Here is a 21,241-nt window from a genome sequence, read left to right as displayed (position 1 = left end):
GGTAATCCCAGCTACTTAAGACACTGAGGCAGGAGAATTCCTTGAATCCAGGAGGAGGAGGAGGCTGCAGTGAGTCGAGGTTATGCCACTGTACTCCAGCTTGGGTGACAGAGGGATACTTCATCTCAAAAAAAAAAAAAAAAAGTATCTTGTGTTTACATAGGAAATACAGCAGTACATATTCACTGTCTTGCCCCCAAATTCCACTGCAGTATAATCCTCAGGGATCTTCATCATTCAAAAATTCTGTGAAAGATCATGGTACTTTGCTATATTAATAATATACAAACTGGATTTGCTGAGCAACAAATAAACAGTACTGTGGGCACATAAGTAACACCCATGCATTCTACAGTCTGGGAGATAAACCCTATAAGAATTTAGGATTCAGTCCAAGGGGTGACTTTTTTAGGTATGTAGATATCTTTGGTGGGCTTGGACATTCTCTCTAAAGTAAAGGAAAATTTGTTGCATCTTGCATTTACTGTCACTAAGAAGAAGCATAATGTTTGATGGGTTTGTTTGAATTCTGAAGGTGGCACATGCTGTGGTCAGGAAAAATGTTATTACTCTTTTATTGGATAATTCAGAGTGACACTAGCTTTGAGTATGGCTCAGAGCAAGAGAGGCTCTGCAGCCCATCCAGGTTAGGTTAAAAGTTGCCCAGCTATCCCAGATGTGTAATCTAACAGAACAAATAGTGTTAGAATTGATCATAATGGATAAGGATGTTGTGTGATGAGTCACAACAGGGTCCCTTAAGGTTCTGGAGCAAGGCCATACCTTCTGCAGCAAAGAATGACTACTTGATATTTAAAAAACTGCCCTTGACATCCTGCTGGGCTTTCGTAGATTGACTACTTGACCATGGAACATCAAATGAGTATGAAACTAGAATTGCTAATCATGTTGGTAGTTCAAACCCACTGCATCATGAGATTAGGCATCCAAGGGACACCTTGTGCAAATGTTACATTCAAGACTGAATACAAACAGGTTCTGAAGGCACAGGAAGTTGCATGACAAGTGGCTTGGACACCATGTCACCTATTTCTGTTATGTCAATTCCTTTTCTGCAACTGTCACCTGTGGACTCAAGCAGGGTTCCCTATGATCGGCTAATGGTGGTAGGAAAGTCTAGTTTACAGATTGCTTGGATCAATATGCTGGTGGTAGCTAAAAATCTACAAGAGCTAATCTGACAACACATACAACTGACTTTGAAAGACAGTAGTAAAGTGAAACACTCTCAGGGAACTGAGCTGCAAGAAGTTCACTTGGTTGTGTGCAGGAAGAAATGACTGGAGATAGGGACATCACGGATGCCAGAACATTAGCAAATGGTTTGATTGCTTTGTCAAAGGTCTTGAAATAACTAAACTGGAAGATAATATTTAAGAAAGTTTAGAGCAGAGGCTGGTGGATGGACTATGTGAATGGATACAAAACACCTAAATCTTAATTACTAAAATGATGGAATAATCTGTTAAAGGCTTAATTAAGATGCCAGGTCAAAGACAATGCCGTGTAGTGTTGGAAAAGGAATCTTCCATTTTGTTATGTTGCTGATTTGTGGTTCTGTGTGTAGAACCTAAGGGGTAATGTGACTTTTGGCCTTCTAATCATCACTTCCAGTGACACAATTTCAGAATTTATCATCTGTGCGCCTACAATTTTAAAATCTGATGAATTGGAAATTCTGATTACTGATGGATGTGGTATTTTCACAGAACCTGAAGCTGCAAATAGTATTTTGTGATGGCAATAAGGGTTTCACTAAACCTGCATTTATAACTGTCAGCTGAGATAAAGACAGAAGAAATTGATCCTGATTATCATGATGATCTGGAGTTGACTGCCACACAATGAGAGCAAAAAGAATTTTCTTTAGCTACTAGAGGATTCAGTAGTGTTTTTTTGTTTTTTTGTTTTCTTTTTTTTGTGGCTTCATGCACAGTGATAACTGTAGATGGGTAATTGCAGCTGCTCTACTCAAGAATAAAGCCATTACGGGCTTCAGCTCCTTGAAGATAAAGTGCTGGCAGAGACAGAGAGACTCCATTTGTTTGGGAGAAAGTAAGAGAGGAGAACAAGAATTTCTCCATGGTAATCCAGAGAATTCTTTTAGATTTTATCCAAGACCACCAAGATGGGGCCTCTATGAGTCTGCAAGAACCACAGCATTACTGGGGTTGGGGTACATCGAATGCAAATACAACTTAGATCACAACACCCGAGTCCAAATGCAGATACAACGTACATTACAAGACCCAAGTCCTTTGGAAAGTCTTCTCAAGAAGGACAGGTACAAACAAGCCCAAACTACTAAGACTACAATAAATACCTAACTCTTCAATGCCAAAACAGTAAAAAAATATTTACAAACCTCAAGACCACCCAGGAAAACCTAATTTCACCAGATAAACTAAATAAGGCACCAGGGACCAGTCCTTGAGAAACAGAGATATGTGACTTTTCAGACAAAAAATTCAAAATAGCTATTTTGGGGAAACTCAAAGCAATTCAAGATAACACAGAGAAGGAATTAAAAATTCTATCAGATAAATTTAATAAAGAGATTGAAATAATTAAAAAGAATCAAGTGGAAATTCTGGAGTTGAAAGATGCAATGGACATACTGAAGAATGCATCAGAGTCTCCTAATAGCAGAATGGATCAAGCAGAAGAAAGAATTAGTGAGCCTAAAGACAGATTGTTTGAAAATACAAAATCAGAGGACACAAAAGAAGAAAGAATGAAAAACAACAAAACATGCCTACAAGATCTAAAAGAGAGAGAATATAGTTATTTTAAATATATATACACCCAACATGGGAGTAGTCAAGCACATAAAGCAAATGTTATTAGAGATAAAGAAAGAGACCCAATACAATAGTAGCTGGAAATCTCAACACCCTACTTTCAGGATTAGCCAGATATTCCAGACAGTAAATCAACGAAGAAATATTAGACTTAATCTGCACTATAGACCAAGTGGACCTAATAGATATTTATAGAACATTCTATCCAATGGCTGCAGAATACACATTCTTCTCCTCAAAATATAGATCATTTTCAAGGATAGATAATATATTAGGTCACAAAACAAGTCTTAAAACATTCAAAAAATTGAAATTATATCAAGCACCTTCTCTGACCATAATGGCATAAAACTATAAATCAATAACAGGAGGAATTTTGGAAACTATAAAAACACATGGAACTTTAAAATATGCCCTGAATGACCAGTGGGTTAATAAGGAGATTAAGATAAAACAGAAAAATGTATTAAAACAAATGGTAATGTAAACATGACATAACAAAACCTATGGGATGCAACGAAAGCAGTACTAAGAGAGAAATTTATAGCTATAAGCACCTATATTAAAAAACCAAGAAAAACATCAAATAAATAATATAATTATGCCTCTTACAGAAGTAGAAAAGCAAGAGCAAACCAAACCCAAAGTTAATAGAAAAAATAATAAAGATCGGAGCAGAGATAAATGAAAATGAAACAAAGAAAACAATACAAAAGATCAATAAAAGTTGTTTTTTTGAAAAGATAAAATTGACAAACCTTTAACCAGACTAAGAAAAAAGAGGTAAGACCCAAATAAATAAAATTAGAGATGAAAAAAGAGAGACAGTACACTAATACCACAGAAATGCAAAGAATCACTAGTGGCTACTATTAGCAACCATATGCAAATAAATTGGAAAATCTAGATGAAACAGCCAAATTTCTAGATACATACAACCTACCATGAATTAAGCAAGAAGAAATTCAAATTCTGAGCACACCAAAAGCAAAGTACTGAGATTAAGTCATAATAAAATGTCTCCTGGCAAATACAAGCCTGGGACCTAATGTCTTCACTCCTGAATTCCACCAAACATTTAAGGAAAAACTAATAACAATCCTACTCAAACTATTGAAAGAAAATAGAGGAGGAGGGAATATTTCCAAATGCATTCTGTGAGGTCAGTTTTACCCTGGTACCAAAAGCAGACAAAGACACATTGAAAAAAAAGAAAAACTGTAGGCCAATATCACTGATGAATATTGATACAAAAATCCCAACAAAATATGAGCAAATAAAATTCAACAACACATTGAAAATATTCATCATGATCAAGTAGGATTTATCCCAGGGATGCAAGGATAGTTCAACATATGCAAATCAGTCAATGTGATACATCATATCAACAAAACAAAGGACACAACCATATGATTATTTCTATTGATGCTGATAAAGCATTTGATAAAATTCAACATCCCTTCATGATAAAACCTTCAAGAAACTGGGTATAGAAGGAATATAACTCAACATAATAAAAGCTGTATATGACAGACCCACAGCTAGTATCATTCTAAATGAGGAAAAATGGAAAACTTTTCCTTTAAATCTGGAACATGACAAGGATGCCCAGTTTCACCACTGTTATTCAATAGTATTGGAAGTTCTAGCTAGAGCATCAGACAAGAGAAAGAAATAAAGGCACATAAGTTGGAAAGGAATAAGTGAAATTATCCTTGTTTGCAGATGATATGGTCTTATATTTGGAAAAGCCTACAGACTCCACCAAAAAACTATTAGAACTGATAAGTTCAATGAAGTTGCAGAATGCAAAACTAACATACAAAAATCAGTAGCATTTCTATATGCCAACAGCAAAGGATCTGAAAAAGAAATAAAAAAGTAATCCCATTTACAATAGATACAAATAAAATAAAATACCTAGGAAATAATTCAAGAAGTGAAAGATGTCTACAATAAAAACAATAAAACATTCATGAAAGAAATTGAAGAGGACACCAAAACATGGAAATATGCTCCATGTTTATGGATTAGAAACATCAATATTTTTAAAATGTCCATACTACCCAAAGCAATCTACAGATTCATTGCAATCCCTATCAAAATATCAATGACATTCTTCACAGAAATAGGAAAACAATCCTAAATTTTATATGGAACCATAAAAGACCCAGAATAGCCAAAGTTATCTTAAGCAGAAAGAAGAAACCTGGAGGAATTATATTGCCTGACTTCAAATTATACTACAGAGCTATAGTAACCAAAATGACATGGTGCTGGCATAAAAACAGACACATAGACCCAAGCAACCAAATAGAGAACCCAGATATAAATCTATATGTCTACAGTGAACTCTTTTTGACAAAAGTGCTAAGGACATACATTGAGGAAAGGACAATTTCTTCAATAAATGATACTGGGAAAACTGGATATTTATATGCAAAAGAATAGAACTAGACCCCTATCTCATCATATAAAAAATCAAATCAAATGGATGAAAGACTTAAATATAAGACCTCAAGCTATGAAATTACTAAAAGAAAATATAAGACCTTAAACTATGCAATTACTTAAAGAAAATATTGGGAAAACTCCCCAGGACACTGGTGTGGGCAAAGATTTCCTGACAAGCACAGGCAACCAAAGAAAAATGGACAAATGGAATCACATCAAGTTAAAAAGCTTCTGCACAGCAAAGGAAACAGTCAACAAAGTGAAGATACAACCCACAGAATGGGAAAGAATATTTCCAAACTACCCATCTGACAAGGGATTAATAATCAGAATATATAAGGAGCTCAAACAACTCTAGAGGAAAAAATTTAATAATCTAATTTTAAAATGGGCAAAAGATCTGAATAGACATTTCTCAAAAAAGACCTACAAATGGCAAACAGATATAGGAAAAGGTGCTCAACATCATTGGACATCAGAGAAATGTACATCAAAACTACAATGAGATATCATCTCACCCCAGTTAAAATAGCTTTTATCGAAAAGATAAAATAGCTTTTATCAAAAAGGCAATAACAAATACTGGTGAGGATATGGAAAAAGGGAAACTTTACTTCTTGGTAGGAATGTGACCGAGAAGTCACAGTCCACCGCTCTGTCTCTCCCTGCCTTGGGTAAGAAAAGCTTTCCCTAGCTTGGGAAGAGGAAAATAAGCTATGTAGGGAAGTACAGATTTGAGAAAGATAATGTTTTATTTAAATGAACCCCAGTGGGTTCATTTCTGTTCCCTGTGATCAACCACTATGGAGAACATTTTGGAGGTACCTCAAAAAGCCCAAAATAAAGCTAGTATATGATCCATCAGTCCCACTGCTAGGTATATAACCCCCCAAAAAGAAATCAGTGTACCCAAGAGATATATGCACTGTCATGTTTATTGCAACACTATTCACAATTACCAAGATTTAGAAGCAATCTGTGTCCATCAACAGATGAATGGATAAAGAAAATGTGGTACATATACATAACAGAGTACTATTCAGCTACCAAAAGAATGAGATCCTATCATTTGCAACAACTTGAATGGAACTGGAGGTCATTATGTTAAGCGAAATAAGCCAGGCACAGAAAGACAATTTGTGCATGTTCTCATTTATTTTTGGGAGCTAACAATGAAAACAACTGAACTCATGGATATAGAGAGTAAAACGATGGTGACCAGAGGCTGGGAAGAGTAGTGGGTGGGGGACATGGAGATGGTTAATGGGTACAAAAACAATTAGAAAGAATGAATAAGACCTAGTATTTGCTAGCACAACAGCGTGACTACAGCCAAAAGTAATTTAATTATACATTTAAAAATAACTAAAAGAGTGTAACTGGATTGTTAGTAACACAAAGGATAAACGCTTGAATTGATGGATACCTCATTTACCCTGATGTGAATAATATGCATTGCATACCTGTATCAAAATATCTTACATAACCCATAAATATATATGCCTACTATGTACGCACACAAATTAAAAATTAAAACGAAAAATATAATGTGTTGGCTGAGGGGTAGAAAATGTAGAATGGGCGGCAGGTATGATTCCATCTTGAAGCACCAGGAACTGGATCATTAAGCCTTCTTATTCCTTTTAATGCTGTTTTTTGTATCTTCTTATCTTTTGTAGAGATTGTGAACATGTCAACTTAATGACTCTGTGATGAACTGGACTTAATGTAGGGCTTAAGCAAATCCAAGCAGTGCAATGGGCAGGTTAACCATTGTTAACCATTGTTTCTCTTTTTTCTCACCTTGACTCTAGCTAAAGATTGGCCATTTTTAAACACTGGTTTTATATCCTCTCATCCCAAATGTTTTTTCCTATCATTAATGAGGCAACGGGGTGCCTGCAGGGGCAGCCTGATAACTCTTCAACTGAACTGTACCACGTATCTCTTGTTTTCTACCCTGGGACTTCCTTGCTGCCGCTGTTTGGAATTCCTACAGGAGTCATGTCAACCCGTGCTGTTCGTGAACAACCTTAGACGTGCAAAGGAATTAACTCCCTTTTAGGAAAGCTACCCATTCCCTTAGAGAGCATCCAGGAGGATTGAAGTCCCAGTAGCACAAAGAGGTAACCTACCCAGTGATGATTTCTTAGATTGGTTTTTCCTCTTTTCCTGTTTCACTTTTCCCAGTGGGTTCATTTCTGTTCCCTGGGATCATTTTCCCAAATAAACTCTGCACACAATTCCAAATCTCTGGCTCAATTTCTGGAGGAACGCAGATCAGATATGACCTTTCTGTTTTCACCTTTTCAAATCTCCAAATCACTCCCTTACTTTGGCCAGGCAGGTCTTTCTCCAAAAAAAAAAAAGATCTTATTTGCAACTTTTTATTGAACTCCAATGGTAAAACACCTCTTCATGGCATACATGATGCTCTGTGCAATATTTGAAGAATCAATTCTAAAGCACGAACAGGCGAGACTCTCAAACGTCAAGGAAGGTAAAAGGAGTGCCGACAGGTCACAGTCCACTACTCACTCTTTCCCTGCCTTGGGTAAGAAAAGGTTTCCCTAGCTATTTTGGGAGGAGGAAAATAAGCTATGCAGGGAAGCATAGATTTGAGAAAGATAATATTTTTCTTTGATTCTAAGCATATTTTTCATTATGCGCATTAACTGTTTCAGAGAACCCCAATCAATTTCATTCAGTTCACTCATTCATGTATTCAGCAAACTTATATTGAGAAAAGAACTTACTAATGACTTTTCTTATCTCAGCGATGTCCTATATTTAGGAAGCCTTTTTCTTGTCTGGAGGAGGCTGGATTTGGTTAATCTTAGCTCCTTCAGGCTGAGGCTTAATAAGGATCATACACCAATAATGACAGGCAGATAGAAGACTGCAACAAGAAAATGCAGTCAAAAAATTTTCCCTGGGTACTTCTAAAATATTAATGTATGCTCTCCATTATTTCATAAGTGCTGTTTTAGGGTACAAAATCTTCAACCAAGGTACCCAAGTTTAATTATTCATTTCTGCTCCTTATTAGTTATGCAAACTTGAGCAAGTTCCTTAGTTCCTCTAAATCTTATTCTTCTTATTTGTAAAATGAGGATGAAGGAATCCCTACTTCATAGAATTATTTGAGGATTAAATGAGATAATGTGATAAAATACCGATCCCAGTTTTTTTTTTTGCATGTTAGAAACACTCCGTAAATGACAGTCTCCTTGTCTTCATCACATTATCATTCACTGTGCTAAGCAATTAGTTAAAATGAATTACCAGTTGCTTAATAATATATAGAAAGTATGGCTCTTGAGTTTTCTGGATACAGATCTTTAAAGGGCTTGAGAACTCTTGGTCCTATGTTGACATTTCAACCTGCCCTGGAAGAAGAGTTGGTGGCATGGAAGATATGTAGTAGAAAAAGGAATGAGGAAAGTGGTGGCAAGCCACATAAAGCTACTACTTAAAGTATGAATAATTGTGAAAATGTCTATCATACTAGAAATTGGAAAATATAGGGGAAGGGTAATAGTATCCTATGTTTATGTGTGTATGTGATGTGGAAAGGGCTGGAGTCTTCTTTCTTCTACATTTCCCTTTTCAAATGTCACTATCATTGGAGTGAGGGTGAATCTCTGGTTAAAAAGATTAGACATTTTGAGAGACGTGGGACAAGAACATAGTGGGGTGTTGTGGATAATTTTGGCTAAAAAATTTCCTCGTCTTTACTCTGCCATTTACTTCAAGCACTCTTTTACATCTTGGGAGATAATCTCTAATGCCACAGAGCCACAAGCAAAGATTAGGGCTCAGAGAACAGGAGGCAGGGTGCCGGATCCTTAGAACTTGCTCTAGGACCCAAGAGGTTCATTTTGGGAGATTAGTACAGTTGCACACATTGGAAGAGGAGGCAGGGCAGAACTTCTGACTAGGAATCAAGGTTATTCATAGAGCAAGAACAGTTCCTGGGCTGTAGCCCTCCAGGAAGCATGACGTTGGCTGATGGTGCAGGACAGTAGTGAGGAAATCCAGTGCAAACAACTGAGTCAACAACAGACAAACGAAAAGCCTTATTTCTCACTTTACCTAATGGCAAAATAAATGGGTTGTGACATGAAGGATAAATGACAGGTAGCATTTTTTTCTCGTGGAGGGGGTTGTCTAGTCAGCCAAGTCTTCTTTCCACAGAAATGGAATAAGTATGTGAGATAGGTTCCTATCCCAGGACACATCTATGTGATAATATGATTTATGTCCCTGTACTCTGGCTTTGGGACTACTGGTAAATATGGGGAGAAGGGAGTTAGTTGATCATTTTTTTGCTTTTCCTCAGCTTACAGCTATTAACTGGGCCTGGGGATTTCTTTAAGCCAGTGAAATTAATGACAAGGAATCTTCAGCTTTTACTACCATTAATTGCATTTGATCAGCTTCTCTTACTGAAGTTTCAATTTTGTTGGCTGGTGAAATCAGAAATGGAAAAGTTGTAAAAGTAAGGGCGAGTGTGGTCATTTGAAAATGGTCAGGCTTTCTCAGAATACAGCACTATTAGGGGCAGAAGTACTGATGGGAGGAAGGATGCAATTTGTCTTTATGAGAGGGTTTTAAAAGATGAGTGACTAGTCATGATTGTTATGCCTGTGATTGTGAATATGATTTTAATGGTCTGGACACAAAATAAGTCTAAAAACAGTCACAGGCTTTGATAAGTTGAGAGATGAGTCTGATGGGTCTATTTCAGATTCAGTAGCTGAGCAATGATAAACTAGAAAGCTGTAAAAAGTCTCTTTGCTGGAGACTGAAACAATGGCTTGTAATGATCTCTACAGATTCTTGAAAAGTATTCACTTTAATTCAAGGTTATCCCTGAACTCCTGGCCCAATACTTCTGGACTTGATATGAAACTGATTAAAATATTCATAGACTATGTATCACATAATTTTATACTTGACATTCCAAGATTTATCTTTTTTTTGTTAACTGGCTCAATTCTACAATTTTAGAACTGGAAGAAATATTTTGGATCATTTCATTTAAACTACTTCTCTTAAAGATGTAGAAACATGGATTCTGAGAAAGTGTAAAGTTATGTGGTTACTAAAGTACCGATTGTTTATATAAACTTGAGACTTGTTTTTACAACCTTGAGACTTGTTTTTACACATTCGATAACATAGTAATTCTTTGAAAACTGTTAAGGAAAAATCTTTATAAAGAAAGGCTACTTGGCTTGTATCTCTGGTTTGAAATGCTCTTGGTTTGTGTCAGCAAAAGTAATGGGGGAGGCAAACTACCCTGTATAAGCTCTCATGTGGATTCCTGCAGTACACTGTTGACCAGACTTCATGCTTTCATTCTTGCCTCTCTATAATCTATTTTCTACAAAGTAGCCAGCATCTTCCTTAAAAAATACAAACCAGATAATTTGGCTTCCTTGCATTTAGAATACAATCCACATTCCTTACTCTGGCCTACAAGTCAACATACCATGTTGTCACAGGCTGAATTGTGTCTCCCCCAAAATAATGTATTAAAGTCCTAATCCATAGTACCTCAGGATATGCATGTAATTGAAGATGTAGTCTTTAAAAAGGTAATTAAGTTAAAATAAGGTCATTAGGGTGGATCTTCATCCAATACCACTGGTGTCTTTAAAAAAAGAAGAAATTAGGACACACATACACACACAGACACACAGACACACACGGAGGGAAGATCATGTAAAGATAGTGAAAAGATAGCCATCCACAAGTTAAGGAGAGAGACCTCAGAAGACACCAACCCTGCTTGTCTTGATCTTGGACTTCTAGCCTCCAGAATTGTGAGAAAATAAATTTCTGTTGTTTAAATCACTCAGTGTGTGATACTTTGCTATGACAGCACTTGCAAAGTAATACACAGGCCTGTACCTCTCACTTCTCTTTATAATCCTCTTCTCCTTAACCCTTGCTCCCAAGTTTTATTGTTTTTCATCCTCTTCATTCAGCCCAGTAAACATAAGCATAATAAACATAGTAAATGTGAGCAAAGGTACATGGCATTTGTTATTCTCTATGCCTAGAATCATTTGCATCATAATATTTGACTGGCTGGCTCCTTTTAGTCCCTTAAAAAAAATGTCACCCAAGGACAAATGTTCTCTCCACTGAGAGGCCTTCCCTGACCTCCCCATTCAAAGTAATCTTTCAATCAGCCTTGGTCACCCTCACGTTACCTTGTTCTTTTTATTATTGTGCTCGGTATTAGAAATCATGTTCTTTGTTAGTTTATTTGACTGTGGTCTATTTCCTTCTCCTGCCCATCCCAAACTAGAGTGTCAGCTCTAGAAAAGCAAAAACTTGTCTCTAATTCTGTGGCAGATGATATATTCCAAAGATGCATGCAATCCATCCCATAGGCTCTTCTAGATCCTTGTCACTATCCCATCCAGAGGGAATCGAAATCCTGCATTCTTGAATCTGGATTTGGTGACTGTCTTGTACCAATAGAATGGGACAAAGTTGTCCCTGCACAACTTCTAAGGCCAAGTCATAAAAGGTGATGCAGCTTTTACATTTTTCAAGGAATATTTACTCTAGAACTCTTTACCTACCATGTAACTGTCATTTCTGAGGCTTCCATACTATGAGGAAATCCAAGTTAGTTCACATGGTGGGGCCACATGGGGAGGCTTAAGACGATATGAAGAGAGAGAGGTGCCCAGCTGGTCCCCAGCTACTCCAGCCTTACCTCTACTCTATTTCACCTCAATCGATGTCAGAACCATTCAGTCTGATATTTCCAAATTTCTGACCCACAGAAACCACAAAATATAATAAAACAACGGTTGTTTTAAGTCACTAAGTTTTGAGTGTTTTTAAAACAATTCAGATATGTTTTATTTCATGATTTTATTTCTTACTGTCTATTGTGCTGTCAGTTCACAGGGCTTAGGTTTCAGCAGCTCAGGCTCTTTTTCGTTTGTTCTCACAGAGCGTGCTTCCCTGGGTGGAGCAGGCTGGCACTCACTTGAATCCAGGATGCCTTCTCTTTGGCATCCTTCTTTTTCTAGTCATCTTCCTTCATACTTTTCAGAAAGCTATCTCAAGTTTTAGAGTGCTTAATATTCTTAATATGCACACCCACACCGATTCTGTGGGCAAGAATCTTTTCCTTAACTTGTTTGCTTATAACAAGCCAATAGCATGCTGGGTGACATTAGAGACTTCCAGGTTTGCCATGGTAACATGTGTGGACCATTCTCTTTTGAACAGTGCCCATTCTCTTGGTGTTTACGATATTACCTTTCTTGTAGATTCCCATATAGGTGGCCAAAGGAACAACTCCAAGTTTTCTAAAAAGCTTAGAGAATATATAATGGGTGCTTCCTCTTTTTCCCTTTTTGTTTGTCATTTTGGCAAATTACAAAAGAGATGGCGGTTCCAGCTGAAAAGTTGGGGTGCTTTGTTTTCAACAGTACGTACTGCCATAGATCACAGTAAAAGGCAAAAAACAATATGTATATTACTGATGTTATTCTCATCTGCTCCATAAGAAACCCCACTCCCTCAGTTTCCTCCCTTGAGTTCTTGAAGTCCCTTTATAAATTATATAGCATTGTACTCCCAAGCAAGCCTATCATTTGTCCTCTGGTGCCTGAAATTTTTGTTCTTATTCTGACTCCAGGGATGGTTGGAGTCAAGGTAACTGACAGACCCCTCAGAGAGGTGCTCATGCTTGTCTATGTTATCTTATCTCTTCCCTCCATCCTAGAGGGGAGATATCTGGAGTATAGTCCACCCACTACTTTCCACGCGCCAACAGTGTCCCCCACCCGTACTGGATCATAATCTTGTAAAAGAGGCTAAAGAGAAATTTAGCCATATGCTTTTAGTGTCTCACAGATACTTTGAATATTAGGTTCTGCTACTTTATTATGGTTCCCTCCTTCTAGGGAGTAGAAGTGAATCCAGGGAAATTGAACAGGAATATAGTCTGAATGATAATGACAATTGCCCCTCCTTTATAATAATAACTCATTGTTCTTGGAACAAACTTGCTAAGTTTTATTTCCTTATCTGTAACATTGGTCCATAGCAATATTTGCCCAAGGGGTTGTTTGAGGGTTAAATATGGTAATGTATATCAAGTTTCTAAGAAACAGCCTGTTATGTATTACGACTCAGTAGCTGTTAGCTGCCCCTATTGTTGCTAAATGTTAAGCCCTGAGATAAAATTTAACTAAAATCTTTGATACATATCTATACGTGAATGCATTCTATACTTACTTTCTTAAAATGTGACTTAAGCACAGATATCTGAGTACCTATTTGTATTTCTCAATATTCAAGTGCTGTTGTTGCAATTTTTAGCCTCTTCATATTAATAATTTAAAAACTCTGCCTTTGAAAATAATAAGCACAGAAAATTGACAAAAGGCTACTCTGTATTCTTAAGGGAAGTAATTATAATTATGCAGAGCAGAAGGTAAAATTATAATTTGTTGGCTATTTTATTATGCGGTACCAAATATTTATCACAGTATTAGTGAAAGAGCCATAAACTTTAGCAGACTTCTAAGATATAGCAATGAATACACTACTATTGAGGAAATAGAATCATTATAATGCAAGAAAATGCCTGAGTTTCATTAGATCCTAAGGGAAATAGAGCTAGGTTAGACTTGTGGGAATCAATAGAACTTGTTTTTCATCTTACGTGAACAAGTGATGCTGAAATGACTCAGATTTATATACATCATAAATAGCAGTACTGGACTTTGACTGCTTTTTTTTTCTCTTGGAGTTAAACTTCTCATGTAAGAATTTATGAGATAGAAAAAACTCAGCGAAGGGGAATCAACTGAGGCCAACTGCTGTGTGGGGAAAATCAAGAGTTTGTATGTCTAGACTTGCCATCTTCACATATCTTGATAAATATTAGAGAGGTGATATTAGCAAGTGTTTACAATGACAATTCATTTTCCTAGTTTTGGCTCATTGGCTGAGGCAAAGAAATTAATAGCTTTATTTTATTTTATAGCATGAGCAGCACTTTGTGTGTGATATGAAAGCTGCTTATGTGATTGATGTGTTCATTGCATCTTATGGCTTATGATAATAAGTGCATATATCATACAACAAGAACTAAAACAGATATGTTGTATAATGCGATCATCTCATTCTATTTTCATTATGTTTTTTTATCCACAAACACTGCACAATATGTACATGCTTGAGTACATTGCCTGCATTCTTGTACATTCCAAACTTCAAATATTGCTGTTTTGAAAGTCTGCTAGGATGGGCTTTCTACTTCACACTCCTTGAAATTGATCTGGTAGGAAGAGCATAATATTTCAAACCACCTCATTGCAATATAAGCATTAGAAGTTTACTAAAAGGCTTTTTATGTTGACGATAGTCTAGTTATACAGACTTGCTCAATAATAGTAATCGTCTTGGCGTGTTTCAGAACTCTAGTGGCCACACATTTTTTAGAAATGTAAATGGCATTCTCTACTAAGTTAGAAGCTCAAGTGGATTCAGGAATGGTATCGTATATATGGTATTTGTTTATAACTTTCTAAAATTCTTCTACTTTCCTGAAATACCTGGTGATAAGCTTGAAACACATTTTTAAAAATTCAGCATCCAAAGGTAGGGGACCTATCTCTGTTTCCATAGGAGGGCAGTATAATATTGGAAAGAAAACATAAGAACTTGAAGGTAGTTTTTTGTGTCTTATAATTAAACCATTTCCTGCAAGGGGAGTGGATGGTATTTCAAATCACACTAATAAATCTATGGGTTAATAACATGTGAGTTAGAACAGCCATGCACCGTAATCACTGCCGGGGATTCATTTGTCTCTTTTTACACAGTATATTGACTTTTCCCCTCAAGAATGTAACAAGGAGAGAACTTTATAAAATTCTCTTGTCTTTAAACTCTGCTTGTTAATATATTCCTGTTGCCACTCATCTATTAGTAATTTCCTGACAGGTAACTATTGCTGTTATAATTGGAAATAGTCTTGAAAAAGTAGTTGCTGTGTTTCTGGAGAAACTTATTACTGGTAATTGCCTGTATAATGAATTGCAAGAACTAGATGACTTCAGCCGAGATCAAAAGTGACCATTAACTCACCTATCTGCAAACTAAGATTTCTGGGACTTGTGTCTTATGGCAATTTCATTTCTTTTTCACTTTTTAAAAGACTCAGCCTTCTTCTGTCAAGTTCATAAGTATCAGCTAACATACATTTAATACTTACCTTGTCTTGTGAGACCTTTCCAGCAGATGAAAAAGCATCTTTATTAATTCAGAAATACGGGAGTAGAGGGAATTGTTTGTGCATCTTGATTAAAAAATAAACTAAGCAGGCAATTAAATTGCATATAGGATATTTTAGAGACTGACAGCTTCTCATTAAAATTGATTTTAGGATAATTTCGTACACTGACATGAAGTCTATCAGATTGTAGTTTTGGTTTTTTAGCTCAGACAACCCAACACTTTCTTCACTCTTGAAAAAGGATGTAGATTACAAGTTAATGCTTTTAATAACCAATGATTTTTTCCTTTGCTCATCTCTCTTCACCTTTTTTTTCCTTTGTGAAAGCAGGGATAGAATTTGAAAAGTGATGGGATTGAGAATCCTTGAGCACTAAGAGTTTGGTTTCTTGAGGTTCCTTAAGGAGGTTCGGGGGAGACTGAGAAAAAAGGCAATGTGGAAAATGGTTCAAAGACAAGAATGAGAGGTAATAGATTCTCTCCTTGAGGAAATGCTAGTCAGACTCTAAATTTTCTTCTCAACTACACCCTGACTTTTGGGCTTCTGTGTTTGTCTCTGCATTGCTCAATTTTAGCAAGAAGCTTTCCAAGTCAGTTTAACCAGAGTCCTCCACTCACGATACTTAGTTGGGTTCCTTATTCCCCACAATCCCCTGGTGATGTCTGATCACTGTAGCATGCCTTTAGCAAGAAACCTAGTCAGTTGGCTTAGCCTAAATCTCCCCTAATTCTTGATGTTTTTTCTTAGTGATTTTTTATCCAATGACCCTCACCCTTCTTCTTGTCTATGAATTTCCACTCTTCTTGTTCTATTTGGAGTTGAGCTCAATTTCTCTCTCCAACTGCAATGCCTCATTGCAGTGGTCTCTATACCTATATATATAGTACCCAGTGGATAAAGTCTTCCTTTCTTTAACAAATAAATGAATAATCTTGTTCGATAACAGTTATGATTCTGTGACTCAGATAGGATTAGATTCATTATTAGGCTCTTGAATCTCTCACCTAAGTGAGAAGGCTTTGAAGACTTTGTCTTCACTCCCGACTGATTGTTGGGGATCCATTGGTGAGACAGACTCTGGAACCATTGCTCTGGACAAATATATGCTGAAGCTGGTAAGGACAGATTTTGATTCTTGAGATTCTGATATACTCTCTAAAGCTGGGTTAGAGTCCCAGGCTTCTTATTTTTTTTTCTTTTTTTTGAAATGGAGTTTTGCTCTTGTTGCCCATACAGGAGTGCAATGGTACCATCTTGGCTCACTGCAACCTCCACCTCACAGGTTCAAGCAATTCTCCTGCCTAAGATTCCCAAGTAGCTGTGATTACAGGCATGTGTCACCATACCCAGCTAATTTTGTATTTTTAGTAGAGACACCATGTTGGACAGGCTGGTGTTGAATTCCTGACCTCAGGTGATCTGCCTGCTCAAATCCCAAAGTGCTGATATTACAGGCGTGAGCCACCATGCCTGGGCTGGCTTCTTTTGAAAGGTATCTCTTGAATTGAAAGGTCTTCTTTCTTTCTCTGTTTTGAGTGGGAATTATTCCTTGACTCTCTGGGCTGGAAGTTTTTCTTTCTGGTTCTCTGTTTTGAGTGGCGATTACTCCCTGACTACTGGGCTGGAAATTTTTTCCTGGCTCTTTGTGAGGCCTTCTTGCTCTCTGTATTTAACCCTGGTTCTTCTATGAGAACTTCTCAGCTGACCAAAACCCCTCTTCTTGACCTCCTGCTGTTACGATGCTATACCAGATCTGTTACCTGCTTGTTGTTGGCATGATTTTGTTGAAGATGATTTGGAACTTCCCTCTTTAGGAAACATAAGGTCTCCGCAGACGAGCTCCTCTAAGACCTCTCTCTTTTCATTACCTTCGCTCCTCCTTCTTTTGGTTTTCCCACCGGCTCCTGCTATCTTCCCTCCAGTTCACTTGCACTCTTTGATGTGTCTCCCTTCAGCTCCCTACCTCCTCCATCTCTCTGTCTACCCCTGCCAGACCTTTTCCTTCTCACTCTGGGGCATGCATCACTTACACTTAAGGTCTCTTGTCATTATCAGGGGCTTCCAAGGGACTCAGGATCCCCTAAATCCAATGTCCTGAGGCTGAAACGACAAGGCTAATTGGAAATAGATGAAATATTTTAATTACTCAGGTGGGCTTTGGAGACACTCAGAAAACTGCTAGATATCTTCTCAGTGTAGAAGGTGGTCTACAGCCTCCATAAGATACACATCAGGGGAAAAGAAAATCCTAAAAGTCTTCTGATTCATGGTTGTTAACAAGAAATTCGAATAGGTTTTTTCCCCCCTTTGAGTAATCTGCCTGTGAAACTAAGATCTTGTGTCTTATCAGAGCATTTTTTTTTGGTGCTTTATGTTGACATTTATTATGTCCTTGATTACTGAAAATAAGGTAAGTGTTGTTTTACAGTGATCTGTAATCCTGTTTAATCAAGTGTTCAAACGGTCAGAAGTTTTTGACAATCTCCAAACATTAAATTCTCAATGAAATGTTCTTGTTCTTGAGATGACTTTGAGATTTCCTAGAGGGCCCCTGAAAATTTTAAAGGATTTGTTCTTTCATCTTGTAAAAAGAGACATGTTAAATGAATTAGGTTAATTTGACATGTTAAATATATAAGCAGAATGGGAGAAAGTTATTTGCAGACTATTTATCTGAGGGGTTAATGTCCAAAATGTGTAAGAAACTCCTGCAACTTAATAGCAAAAAGACAAATATATTAGACTGTTCTTGCATTGCTATAAGGAAATACCTGAGACTGGAAAAATTTTTTTTTTTTTTTGAGACGGAGTCTCGCTCTGTCGCCCAGGCTGGAGTGCAGTGGCCAGATCTCAGCTCACTGCAAGCTCCGCCTCCCAGGTTCACACCATTCTCCGGCCTCAGCCTCCCGAGTAGCTGGGACTACAGGCGCCCGCCACCTCGCCCGGCTAGTTTTTTGTATTTCTTAGTAGAGACGGGGTTTCACCGTGTTAGCCAGGATGGTCTCGATCTCCTGACCTCGTGATCCGCCCATCTCGGCGAGACTGGATAATTTATAAAGAAAAGAGGTATAATTGGCTTATGGTTCTGTAGGATGTACAGGAAGCATAGCAGCTTCTGTTTCTGGGGAGACCTCAGGAAACTTCCGATCATGGCAGAAGGTGAAGGGGGAACAGGCATCACACATGGTGGGAGCAGGAGCAACATAGGGAGTCAGGGGGTAGGTGCCACACACTTGTAAATGGCCAGATCTCACAAGAACTCACTATCGCGAAGGTAGCATTAAGCTATCTGCTCCCATGACCCAAACACCTCCCACCCTGCCCGACCTCCAGCATTGGGGATTATAATTCAACATGAGATTTGGGTGGAGACAAATATCCAAACTATGTTGACAAATAACTAGACAAAGGAATTAAATAGACATTTCTCTAAAGAAGACATAAATGGCCAACAAAGAATGTGAAAAAATGCTCAGTGTCAATAATCATAAGGGAAATGCAAATGAAAATTACAATGCAATATTACCTCACACATGTTAGGATGGTAACTATAAAAGCAAAGCAAAGCAAAACAAATGATGACAAGTGTTGCAGGGATGTAGAGAAAACAAGGGAAAAACAACCCCATTAAAAAATGGGTGAAAGACATGAACTTCTCCAAAGAAATCATACAAACAGCCATCAAACATATTTAAAAAAATGCTATACCTCATTAATCATCAGAGAAATGCAAACCATATCCACAAGGAGACAACACCTCACACCAGTCTGAATGGCTACTATTAAAAAGTCATAAAACAACAGTTGCTGGCAAGGCTGCAGAAAAAAGGGAATGCTTATGCACTATTGGTGGGAATGTAAATTAGTTCAGCCACTATGGAAAGCAGTTGGAAGATTTCTCAAAGAACTTAAAACTACCATTCAACGCAGCACTCCCATTACTGAGTAATATCGGAGAGCATTTAGTTATGTGTCCCCACCCAAATCTCATGTTGAAATATCATCCACAATGTTGGAGGTGAGGCTTGGTGAGAGGTGTTTTCATCACAGGGGCAGGTCCTTCATGAATGGCTTGGACCATCCTTTTGTTGATAAGTGACCTCTGCCTCTGAGTTCACACCATTTAAAAGTGTGTGACGCCTCCCCCAGCCCCTTTCTCTCTTGCTCCTACTTTTACCACGTGAAGTATCTGCTCCTGCTTCACCTTCTGCCATCAGTAAAAGCTTCCTGAGGACTTCCCAGAAGCAGATGCTGGTGCCATGCTTCCTGTAGAGCCTGCAAAACTCTCAACCAATTAAACCACTTTTCCAATAAATTACTCAGTCTCAGATATTTCTTTACTGCACTGCAAGAATGGCCTATTACAATATTCTAAAGAAAACAAAGTGTTTTACCTACATGTTCATCTCAGCACTATTCACAATAGCAAAGACAAGGTATCACCTCAGGTGCCCATCAGTGTTGTATTGGTAAAGAAAATATGGTACACATACACCGTGGAATACTATGTAGGCATAAAGAAAAATAGAATAATGTCCTTTCTAGGAACATGGATGCAGCTGGAAGCTATTATCCTAAGTAAATTAACACAAGAACAGAAAAACAAATACCGCATATTTTCACTTAAAACTGGGAGCTAAACATTGAGTACTCATGGACATACAGATGTCAATAATAGACACTGGGGACTATTGTAGCAGGAAATGGGAGGGGCAAGGGTTGAAAAACTAACTGTTGGGTATGACGCTCAGTACCTGGGTGACAGGATCATTCATTCGTACTCCAAACCTCAGCATCACATAATGTACCCAGATAACAAAGCCGCACATATACCCACTGACTCTAAAATAAAAGTTGAAAAAATGTGCAGTTTTAATTGTACGTCAATTATACCTCAATGAAGTTGTTTTAAAAATTTTGTGGAAAGGCATGTGAAATAAGAGATGTTGCTTTTCTGCAAATAAATAAAAGAAGAGATGCTTTTTCTTTTCCTAGATTATATTTGTATGGGTGAATATTACATATGTAGGCATTATATTCATTGTAATAAGATTGTATGAAGGTCATAGAAATTTGCCAGTATCTTGTTGTGTGGTTTTTATTTTTGTTGTGTGTCACAGAAATAACCAAATTTTCTTGTCATGTGAAAGCTCATCAGATATTTAGAAACAGAAATGTTTATGAAACTGTGAACCACAAATCAAGCAGATAAAAATTAATTACATGGAACTGAATGAACTGACAAAGAGTGGCTGTGGTTTTGTTTGGAATATTGCTGGTAATTTAATGTTTTATTTTCCAGATTTAAGGAATCCTGTTCCTCTTTTCTCTTAAGCTATCCATAACTTACAGCAATTTGGTAAAGTATATCTTTGTGAACAGAGATGAAATATTTATTGTTTTTCCCTACCTGGTCTTTCCAAAATTTGTAAACTATTATTAAGTATTCTTATCATCCTGGCAATATAATTATTTGCATAAGTTCGATAAGAATCTGTTCTCCTTGTAACAGAATAGAATTGGAAAAATTAGTTGTTTTACTAAGGTTTTGACTGGAATGTCATATCAGAAAATGATGTGCATAGAAGCTGGCTTTAAGAAACAACAATAGATTTTATGGGGTCGATGCTTACAAAGCCCTCTTGGGAAACCTGGCCTGGTACCTGGCTCATAGCATCCC

At 37.3% G+C, this 21,241-nt stretch overlaps 1 long non-coding RNA gene across 6 annotated transcripts in view; it reads left to right on the top strand.

Moving 5' to 3' along the window:
- The window catches only part of LOC101025015, a 96,561-nt gene that overhangs the window by 40,715 nt on the left and 34,605 nt on the right, over positions 1–21,241 (top strand). The window lies entirely within an intron of this gene.

Source organism: Papio anubis, chromosome 3, assembly GCF_008728515.1.
Source record: "Papio anubis isolate 15944 chromosome 3, Panubis1.0, whole genome shotgun sequence".
Lineage (NCBI taxonomy): Eukaryota > Metazoa > Chordata > Mammalia > Primates > Cercopithecidae > Papio > Papio anubis.
This window is presented reverse-complemented; position numbering and strand designations above follow the sequence as displayed.